This window comes from Colossoma macropomum, unplaced genomic scaffold (genome assembly GCF_904425465.1).
Source record: "Colossoma macropomum unplaced genomic scaffold, Colossoma_macropomum, whole genome shotgun sequence".
Taxonomy (NCBI): domain Eukaryota; kingdom Metazoa; phylum Chordata; class Actinopteri; order Characiformes; family Serrasalmidae; genus Colossoma; species Colossoma macropomum.
The window spans coordinates 1816440-1825288 of NW_023494795.1; the positions used below are offsets into that span (position 1 = coordinate 1816440).

The following is an 8849-nucleotide window of genomic DNA, read 5'->3' on the forward strand; positions in this document are numbered from 1 at the left end:
CGCATCTCAAACGAGAAAAAACAGTTTTAATGGGGTTCTCGGTCAAAGTTCTTGTTTTGGACCAGAATCATCCTTGCACCGCCTTGACGCCGTTTCGGCTCTGGTCATCCCCCTCCCAGTCCAAAACTTTTGAAAGACGATGTCGCAAGCTCTACAAGTGGAACATTCAAAGTTGACAAATCTGAAAGACCAACTTTTTTACCATTTCTTCAGCCACAGCACCTCTAGCAGCAACGAGAGCCGAAAGACACTGACGAACGTCCTCAAGAGCCTTCAAGACAAACAAGTCAGGTGCTTCTTAACTAGCGTTGAAAAAGACAGAAAAACTTTTGGGTTCTGACAGCGTGCTCATCTCTTGGCTCCAACAAAAACACAGAAGGACAACGTGGTTCCTGCAGAATCTTCAGAAACGACTCACTGGTTACAGTCTTTCGCGCCCCTTTCGCCCTTGGCTTCCTGTGCAATTTCAGAGCAGGTTTCTTGTTTGGTTTTGTTTTTTAGCGGTGAAGCAGAGCTCCTACACCCTGGGTATTTTTGATTTCCTTTGCGCAAAAGCTGAGCAAACAGACAAAGGGAACTGCAATAGAACCCTGCCAAGTCTCGCCTGGCTTTTTTTCCCTCTCTCCTCTTCTCTCTGCTCCCTTATTCTCGGCATGGCAACCTTCCCGACAAGCTTTGGCGGTGCTCCAGCCTGTGTCTGTCTGTCTGTCTGTCTGTCTGGGTCCCCTCCTCCTCCCGAAAAAAAAAAATGGCCAATTTGGGCAAATTGATCAAAACAAATCATGAAATCTCTTGCTCGCTGGCACAGGACTACCCCTCGTCCTCAGCAACGCAGCCCCCTCCAATCAAATAAAGAGGAACATGTGTAAATATGGGCATCTCTGCCATTCTCCCGAAGCTCGTCCTGCCACGGTGCCCCCCACCCCCCTCAACTGCTTGCCTATCCCCTCCATCACTCTTTCCCAACAGCGCCCTAGCACTCAAGAGTTCCTTAGTGTCTCACCCACTCACTTCCCAGTCTCCGGGACGTCTTAGCAGGGAAGGATCCTGCTGCCGCTCCGTTTTTCAGCACCACGGCTATTCACAGCATGCCAAGACAGCACCTCCTGTCATCTTGAGGACATGGCTGTGGCGCCGTTAATGGTGCCAACTCAGAACCGCCTGAAGGACCCAACCTCCACACACACATCCCCCCCTTCACACACTACAACTGTAGCCTTGGACAATTTAGAAAAGCAGATGCACAACCAACCTACAGGGAACTGAACGATGGAAGAAATAACAGAGCTATATGTGATTGACCGTCAGTATCTCTTTAAGGGGTTTGTTATTGCCTTTTGAGTTTGGGTGGGGAACACAAACGGGGGATGTTCCAAACCACACTGTTTATACAGCCCTGAGTACCCTTGCCCTGATTTAGCCTTCTATAACCACAAACCGTCCTGGTGACAGATTACAGAAACATCCAAACTCTGATATCTGTTTAGTCGCCATAACAACTTCACTTTAGGTTTGGATTTAGTACAGTAGTTATTACAGAATCACATTTCCTAAGTTAGTTATTTTATTCTAACTCCAGTGAGGAAAAGAGTACAGCAAGATCCTAACCTGCCAAACTTTCCTAGTATCTGAATTTTAGGAGAACCCCAGTGGTGTAGTTTATTTTTTGGCTAGCATTAATTGGTTCATGGAAAACATAATGGTTTTTCGGCAACTGTGTGTACAGGTAGCAAAACAACTTCATCAGCGTCTTGTTACATTCCTCCATACCACAATACAGCAGAGTGGTGCTGCCAAAATATTGCCAAATATTACCTCAACTGACCAAATTAAGATGATGTGAGAAAAGATACAATTCCTACTGTAATACCAGTTTGTGAAAAATCTCAACTTACAGTCATCTGTAACAGTAATACAGTCCCACACATTCCCAACTCCGGTCCTGGGGCACCCCTTACCACCCACTGTGACTCAAAGGCTTGGTGGGATCAAATGTCTTAAAGCGTAATCCAAAAAGGGCAGGGACATTCCAGGGACGAGACCGTCATAGGACAAATCTCTATTTTGATAAATCCACTGTTAAAACTAAAGGTTCCTAAATGGTTTGGTTTTAGGAAAAATCTTTAACTGGTATAGAACCTTTTACATGATCACACACATACACCTCATCTAAACCGCTTATCCTTCTGGGTCACGGTGGGGTGCTGGAGCCTATCCCAGCTGTCATTGGGCGGAAGGCAGGATACACTTAAACACCTTTTACATTATATGGAGGTTATTTATTATCTTCATGCAGACAAACACACATCTTATTTACAAAAATGATTCTTAGAAAAACTGTGAAGAATCAAAAACAGTTCAAGAAGCCCTTTTTGGCACTTTTATTTTACAGAGTATATTAATAAACATACTGTAAGTAGATGAAACTGAAAAAGGTATGAAAAGCATTACAGCTATTGTTTATTGCATTTTATTTCAATACACTGCTGCTAGTACAGTACAGCTAGAGCTACACAGTCAGCTTAATTGGACAGGCGCGTTTACAACAGGTACTAAAACAGAACACAGTACTGGTTTACAGAGCAACAACTTCTGGAAAACATTCAAGATGAAATAAGTGAAAAACCCACAAAATAAATGGAGAATAAATTTGGAATTCAGGTGATGCCAGCAAAGGAATCATTCACCTGGAATACAGATGTTTCCAGAGAAATAGGGATTTGTGTTCCATCTCACTTTGATTTTCGAGTATCAGACAGAGTTAATGAACAGCTATGTGGTTAAATTCAGTTAAAAAAAGGAAAAAAAACTGAACTGGACCAAAATTGGTCCAATTTTGCTATTCTTAAAGAGGTTTTCATGTCAGATAAATAACAGAATCGACCTCTTGAGATAAGCAAACGCGCTAACAGAGCTAACAGAGCTAACAGGTACACGGCTGGATGGAAAAACTGGCATTTCACTGATTTGTTCGTTTTTATATTTTTGATGGTTTCTGTGCTGCTTATGATCATGAAACGTTGCCATGGTCTCTGCTTCATCATCTCAGCACCTTCTACATGTACTACAGTGGCCACCAGGCCTCCTCATGACGAGTTCTCTGAAATGAAACGTCCCTCTGGAAACACTGGACCAATTGGTGTGTGTTTATTTTCAGATGACAGCACTGCTGTTAGGCAGCAAAAATCCTAAAACATAATTTATTATTCTGAAATAACCGAGGGAACTCGGCGGGTTTTCATGTCAGATTAAGTAACAGAATTGGTCTCTTAAGATAAGCTAAAGCGCTAACAGAGCTAACAGGTACACGGCTGGAAAAACTGGCATTTCACTGATTTGTTCATCTTTATATTTTCTTTATATCTTCAATGGTTAACCAGGTACTCGAGTAGCTGTGCACATCCCACTGATGGTTTCTGTGCTGCTTATGATCACTTCTACATGTACTACAGTGGCCACCAGGCCTCCTCATGGCGAGTTCTCTGAAATGAAACGTCCCTCTGAAAACACCGATTAGTGTGACCAGATCCATCCAATGGAACTAAACTTCTTAGGCCGGCAGATCTCCAGGAGGGGGTTAGTGACCGCTGATGAGTAACCTTCAGTGAGGCTCTTTAGGATTTTAGGAGAGAGGTACCTTCGTCAGCGCTGGTGTGGCTGAGTGTCTCCTGGCAACCTCCCAGTTGTGGTGGAGGCCTGTTGCCGAGGGGAAGCCCAGGGAGGCCGAGGCTGCTAATCAGTTTGCTGCAGTCCTGTGGGGTGGATCCCTGCACAGCCGCGCTTCATGCCATCGCACTGAGCAGCAATGTGAGCTGCATCTCAAACAGCCTGCAGCTGCTCCTGAGAGCCAGGCCTTTCACCTTCACTTCGCCCAAACACGCAATTACTCACACAAACAGCTCGTCTACAAAGCAGAGCTCACAGCAAGGCTTGCAGGACCGCCTCGCTCTGATGACTCTTTAAGAAAATTCCTCCACACCATCTTTAAAGCCATCCTGAACTGAAAACTGACCTTATCTTGTAAGTTCATGTCCCCTGTCATGGCAAGCACACATTAAGGTCATCATGCCTCTGGTCATATTAAGCACATAATAAGGTCATTTCATTCACAGGACAAATTCAATTCAAGTTCATGTGTTTAGTGCTTTTTACAACGGGCGCCGACACAAAGCAGCTTTACAGAAATCCAGGCCCCAACTGAGTACGCCAAAGGAAAGAGTGGCAAGGAAAAAAACCTCCCTAACAGTACGAAGAAGAAACCTGGAGATGAACCGAGACTCAAAAGAGGAACCCGTCCTCCTCTGGTCCACACTGGACAGCAAAACAATAACACAACAACAGCAATGCACACAAAGAATAAAGAATTAACAACATATACCATAGTAAACACTGAATGAAGAAAAATGTCTCTGTCGTTGGACAGAAGTATTTACGTTAACTAATAATAACAACCGATAATATGTCAGATTAAGAAACGATAACCAATGAGGGATATTAATAAACCAGTGATTTATATTAACCAATAATAACTGATGACATTACTATTTAGATCAGCCAATTAAAACCATAACAGAAGTGTTAAATTCACCAATGATAATCGACGACACAAGTGTTGTAGTTAATCAATGATAACGAATTACAGAAGTGTTTAGATTAAGCAGTGATAACTGATGAAAGATAAGTGATGATAGTCGTATTTGGACTGACCAGTGATGACCAACAACAGAAGTATTTAAACTGCCCAATGATAACCAATGACAGATCAACCAATGCTAACCAATGCTAATCGTTAGAGGCCTGACAGACTGTCAGAGAGAGAATTCTTGTTTTCTATCTTCCAACAAAATGTAACGAATTTTGCTGCCTCTAAAAGGTCTTCTGAATTTTGGCTATGTTACTGTGCACCAGCGGGTGGGGTGAAGTAATATTAACCAATAATATCATATTTATATACATTTTTAACCCCTCAGTTCGGTTCACCTTTATTCACTGCAGTCATATTTTGGTATAATGGGAAGAACAGGAAAGGCTTCCCCTAAAACTGGCTCTGATATTATGTCTCATGCAAACAGTCACTGATATCATGTTTAGCAAAAAGGTCAAAGCCAAGCTATGTATGAAAATATTACAAAGAAAAACATTATTTTTGTGTTTGTTTAAAATATGGAAAAATATAAATGTTGCACAGTGCTAGTTATCATTCTGTAGGCCAACTGGTACTGTAGCTAAAAAGACATGCATATTTTAGGATTGTTAACTTATTATTTCCCTTAGAAAATCAACAAAACATGTAACCTGACTAGGGGTGTCCAAACGACTATAAACCAGGAACTGATAGCCAGACTAATGTTTCAAACACCTATTTGAAATCTGACAAAACTGTATATATAGTTTGTGATGTTTTGCTCAAGAAATGCATATAAAGTGTATTTCCAGGTTGTTGTGGCTACACATGTACATTTCCACAACAGGAGGGGCTTCTTCTCATGTTCCAGCTGTCCTGCTCATATATCACCCAGTGAACTGGTTCCTCTTCCTCCTATAACGTCTGCTAACAGATTCATCACCTAAATATTCAGTTCCAGTTTATGATACTGCGTTCATATGATACACTGGGCATCCCAAATCTGCTATATTCTTTCACCAATCTTTCAATTTGCACCAATTTACACGCCTACATTTTCATTTTACGTAACTGCTGGTATCAGCTGTTCTGGGCTGCTGAAACTTTTTTTCCACCCCCACTTTCTGGGAGAAAACAAGATAAATCTTTAATGCTGGTAGATGCTTAGGCTAAGGTTCTTTAAAGTAATGTTTATTTTTGCATCACCTCATGCAGAAAACTACTAGAACATCTCTTTGATGTGAGGCACTGCATGTCACATGAGATGTGCTGCAGATCTACAGGTTTTTCAGCCACAGTGCAGAGAAAGTGAATATACACCACCGTTAGCTTGGCAATAATATAACATGGAAAAACGCACGAACATGCATTACCTTCACTAGTACACAGTAACATAGTTGCCACGTTACTGTGATTTGCTATTACTTGAACAAATCTGACGAAATACATGCACACAAATGATAAAACACACGTAAACACTATTTTTACATATATCTCACATTTATACGTCTTTGCTGCAACACTGAACAAATTATGTAAAATAAGTTTTTTTTAAAGCCAAATAATCAAAGCTTTGATGGAAACGCAACTTAGCCAAAGAGCACATGGACAAAAGTGTGGGAAAAATAATCAAGGTACCCCTGAATTCACAGAAAAACAGGTTATATAACCTCAGTCAAAGGAACACTTTGTCATAATAACTGTGAAAAAAACATAGGCAGCATATAAAAGATGTGAATTTTAATAATTATATTGTGAAATGTTCTATGTTGCTTTCTTCCAGCAAATGCTAACAGCTTCAGCCCCAAACTGAAAAATGTCTGAGTATTCTGTACATTTCTAAACCCTCTTTTACAAACATTTTAATTTGTTCAATAGTGTTCAAACTACTTAATAAACTACAAGTACTAAACTCGCATCACAGGTCGCACAGCTACGCCTGAGACGATGACTTAGCGGTGAGGAGACGTTTAATATCCCACACAGAAAGCAGTGAGAACAGTTCACAAGTTACCAGACTGACTACAAACATCAGAATCTGATGAAATATTTGGATGGAGATGCTGCGTATTGAGATGCTGCATATGCACAAACACACAAAGGGCTTTCATCTACATGCAGCTGTGACTGTTTTTAGATTTGTACAATATTAATTTCTCCTAGCATGTCTGATAATATTGTCACATTGTACAAGCCTTTTATGCAACGTCACAAACATTATTAATGTGTTGTAAACACCCATAAAGAAACAAACACTTTAAATGTTCTTATCAAACACATGTACTTCAGTGTTTAGAACACATATTAGAGTGAAACAGTATATTTAAAATGTATCTCACATTCAAAAATGCCCATGTATTTCTTTCCCATATGGTTTTGCAACCTTAAAACCAATATTCAAATATTATTTTCTGAAGAAAGACCCTGATTATTTTAGCCAATGGGCATCTGCTGAGGGAGAGTGTTTTCTGTTCTGTTCTAAATTCAGGAAAATATATCAAAATTAATATCGCTGCTGATCGACAGCACAGATCTGACAAGTAGACATTTGGTTAAAAATGCTGAAGCATTCCTTTAACATGGAAAAGAAGCACATGAACAACGTATTTATTACATTTAAAAATATATGAAAATTATCAAAAATGTTTTGTTTACTTCAGTGTGTGGAATACATTTTGGAATAATATTTGGAATGTATTTAAAATGCATCTCACATATAAAAAAAGCAAGCCCATGTATTTCTGTTCCATGTGGGTTTATAACGACAAGCGCTGAAGATTTGAATAAATGCTCTCGATATGCAGAGCTGCATAACTCAGTACTTTACAGACTTTCAGATTCAAAATGAATTTTCTTTGAGGTCTATTTTCTAAACATTTGGACAGTCACTCTCAGCACAGAGGAAAAGACATCTGGTCCATCCAATTTTAAAAGCAAGAGTTAAATTTGAAAATTTTAAAGGATCTTTATCCTTTCAACAAATTTTTGAGGGACATTTTTCATTTAGATACAAACCCATGTTGTTTCTGTCAGAATGAGACAGAAACTGTGGAGCTCATACATTTGGAACACCTTTCCAAACTGACTTATGTCTAAAAATACTGAGATAAATCCAGTTAATGAAATGTCTGTGAAGGTCGTCCAATTGCTGGAGGAGAAAACTACTAAATACTTTGTGTTGTGCAAATACTTTACACACGTGTCGATGTTCTCATGTGGTTTCCCATCAAAATATACAGAAGATGAATCTTCACTTGTTGTATTAACTTTCTAAAGTGTGAAAAACAAGAGAGTCCAGAACTGTTAATTTTAATTGACCAATTTGTGCTGACAGAGCCCCTCATTAAAGGGGAAGTCCACTGATTTTTCAAAATGTCTGCATAATTCAGTCCTTGAGATGTAAACAGAATCATTCGGAGTGGTTTGACATAAATGGTTTATTGTAGAGAAACTTATAGACTCAGACGTCTTTACAGTGGTGGTGATAGGAACCAGGGGTCGCCATGACTACAACATATATATAGCCACTTTATTTACTATCCAAAGCCAGCAGTGAACCTACACGAGTCTTCTGAGTGTTTATTTGTAAAGTTGATGACGATAAAATAGTGCCAAATTCTTTGAGGACTATTTAGTCTTACAACACCCTTTATGTATCCCTCCATCATGAATAGATTAAAATAAATTGATTAAAATATGGTTTAGACCCTAATTTGATCACTAAACCACTGTAAAACCAGTATGTATTCATAACCATTTCATGTAAGAACTTTTTGGGAGGGAGCTTTCAGAGGCATTAAACTCTTCAGACGTCTGGTTCCTATCACCACCACTGTGAACAATTCTGATTCGGTTAGTTTCTCCAGAACGAGGCATGTTCGAGTCAAACCACTCTGAATGGCTCTGTTTCATCTCAACTATTGCATTTTGCAGAAATTTTGAAAATCGGTGGAGCTCCCCTCTAAGCTGCCTTTTCATGTATTAGCATTCTTATTAATATTTCCCTCGTTATCTGTTGTTTTGCTGTTCAGGAAGGTGGACGCTCATGCCCGTATATGCCTGTTGTGTTTGAACACCGACTGACTGATTAAATAAGTATAAAAACCCGTCGCGGCCGTTTTTCTCTCCGGTCAGGCGGTTTGTTTTGGAGGACATGGTGCCCAGAGCGCATGCGCGAACCGCAGGCTGAGGCCTGCCTGGGCTGCTTTAGCAGAGGAGGACTCGA

General features: G+C 40.1%; 1 protein-coding gene across 1 annotated transcript in view; it reads right to left on the reverse strand.

Annotated features, from left to right (window-relative positions):
- Positions 1-8849, reverse strand: part of msra (methionine sulfoxide reductase A) — a 112015-nt gene that overhangs the window by 102732 nt on the left and 434 nt on the right. The gene's annotated exons all lie outside the window — the stretch shown is intronic.